Source organism: Sinocyclocheilus rhinocerous, unplaced genomic scaffold (assembly GCF_001515625.1).
Source record: "Sinocyclocheilus rhinocerous isolate Xijiao unplaced genomic scaffold, SAMN03320098_v1.1 scaffold24, whole genome shotgun sequence".
NCBI classification, from domain to species: Eukaryota; Metazoa; Chordata; class Actinopteri; order Cypriniformes; family Cyprinidae; genus Sinocyclocheilus; species Sinocyclocheilus rhinocerous.
Genome location: NW_015647124.1, coordinates 1,504,231 through 1,507,053, shown reverse-complemented (window position 1 = coordinate 1,507,053; position 2,823 = coordinate 1,504,231).

Genomic DNA, 2,823 nt, shown 5'->3' with positions numbered 1-2,823 from the left:
TTAAAGTCCTTCTAATGTGAGACAGCTGTGAACTGATGATGAGATCTAATGAGTGACAGGTGATGCAATAGATGATGAGTCCGGCAAAGGATTGTGGGGAATGTAGTCCAGGGTGAATGGCAAAAGTCAGGGATGGAGTGCCCACTGGTGGAGCTCATGGGCACTCCAGTTGGTGATCGTGACACTTTGCTTATATGTTTATTTTTGTAAAATTGTCTTTTGTGCTATCATCCACACATGCAAAGTTGATTGATAACATAACTGCAATAACAGTCTAAATAGTCCGAATATAAACACTTATTATAGGTGTACCGTAGTGATTCAGGACAAGCCAAAAAACATTTGAACCCATGATTGAATTCGTTTAATTGATTACTTGAATTAATTAAAAGCAAACCTTTATGAATATTGACTCAAGTAAGTAAAGCAGCTCATTAGAAAAATACTTAACTAAAAGTATTCAAATAACTGATATGAATAATACTTATGTATTTTTACAATTTAAAATAGCTTTTTTTTCTATTTCGTCATATGCTACAACCGAATCAGAGGAAAAAGTTTTTAATTTTGTTTCTAGCCCTTATGGTGTAAAAGTTATTCATATAAACATAAGTTCAACTTTAAGCTGTTGATGTCACGAGAGTCTGAAGTAGTTACAAATTTTCTGTGGTTAATGTTCAGACTGAATTCTATCTGTGTGCCAAATTTCACAACTTTTTACCATATGCCATATAGATTTACTCATAAAATTTAAAGTCCAATACATGACTATTGGCAACATTAAATTATAAACCGGTTCTCCAGGGTTACATTACATCGTCTTTTTTATTATTAAATGGCCTGTTATTAAATTAAATATTTTCAGATTCCTTTTAAAATGTTCATGTACTCACAGAATACTCACTGAATCATTCTCTGATATACACTCTTAAAAATAAAGGTGCTTCAAAAGGTTCTTCAAGTCTAATTTATCAGTCTATACATTAAAATAATGGTTAAAACATCAAATGTTTTCATTAATTGAATTAATTAAATCAAGTATGAATCAAAATGCACAAATGTTTTGAGAAGACAAACAGTCACATGTCGGTGCAAAGACAAACTACTAGCTATTTATTTCGACTAACTAGCTGAAATAAAATATATATATATATTTTTTTTTTTATTTAAATTTATTTATTCCAGTATTTTTTCAAGTAACATTTTTCTTTTTCTTTTATTTTAGTAAACTATAATAACATTCTAAAAAATGCTGGGTTATATTTAACCCAGCATTTTTTAGAGTGAAACCTGTTAACTTCTTTTAAAAACATTAAAACATTTTTAAGATTCCAAACTGGAGGGTCTGGTGGTGCAATGTTAAAAACAAATAAATTAAAATTTTGAAACAAAAAATTTATTTGTATATTAATTAAAAATTCATTGAAAAAAGTAGCCTAAGCCTACAATGACAGTAAGCAACAGTAAAACACGAGTTAAGTTGAATCAAAATGACTGTGAAAGCCGTTTCAACTCATTAAACGGACTTAAAAAAATATCTGTTGCCATGAGTTTTTGATCATATTATTACATGTAACATGTCTGTGCCGTACCCAAATTAAGAATTAATGACCATTTCTGCAGCCTTTGTAAAAAGACAGGAGAGAAGCGCGAGAGCGTCTATTCATATTTGTCACGTGACGTCACACCTTTACAGGAACGTCCACATGGACGGCAAAGCAAGGTTTTCCTCCACTAACCGCCAGTTATTTTTACGAGGTTTGCATTAAGTAGTAATGTGGTAAGACAGTGATATGTAAAGCCCAAATTCAGTATACACCTTATTGATGATGCATACTTTGTACAGGCAAGCAGATGAACCCAGAATATAAATGAAATGCACAAAGTTTAATAGGCCTTTATAGGCGTTTATATAGGCTTAACAGGCGTTTAATTTGCTTGCCTGTCTAAAGCATGCATCATCAATAAGGTGTGTACTGAATTTGATCTTTTAATATCACTGTTTTAAAGGCACTTTAAAGGGGTCAAATGATGCGATTTCAAGTTGTCCTTTCTCTTAGGAGTGTTACAAGCTGTTCGTGAATAGATAAGATCCCTAAAGTTGCAAAGACTAAAGTCTCAAATCCAAAGAGATATTCTTTATAAAAGTTTAGACTGGTCCAGGCCCTCCTAAACCGCCTCGTTCAAACACGCCCCCACAAGTCTGAACTGTCAGTTTTGTTTTAAAGGGGTCATATGATGCGATTTCAATTTTTCCTTTCTCTTTGGAGTGTTACAAGCTCTTGGTGCATAAAGAAGGTCTGTAAAGTTGCAAAGACTAAAGTCTCAAATCCAAAGAGATATTCTTTATAAAAGTTAAGAGTTAACCACGCCTACCTAAAACGGCTCGTTCAAACCCGCCCCCACATGTCTACGTCACTATGTGGGAAGATTTGCATAACGCCACCCAAATGTTCACGCAAAGAAAGAAGGCTGAACTTTATTGTTGCTGCCACCGCCGCCGCCATGTTGTGAAGATGCTGTGATGCTTGCGAAAAGTTTTGCAACTTTTCGTTGCGAAAGTGAAAATACTGTGTTTGGCCTTCCAAAAGAGGACACGACTAGAAATCAGTGGTTAAGTTGTACTTATTTTATGGAGGACTGTTTCCTGATCCTGGTAGAGTAGACTACAATGCCGGCTGTTCTGACTCACAGACTGTAAGTACGTTTTCATATTTAAAGGATTTGCCACTGATGATTCAAACGCGAGTTTTGAGCAGTGTTGAGTAGCACTTGTAGTTTGTCATTTCTCCGATCACAAATACAGACATGGTTTTATGTTTA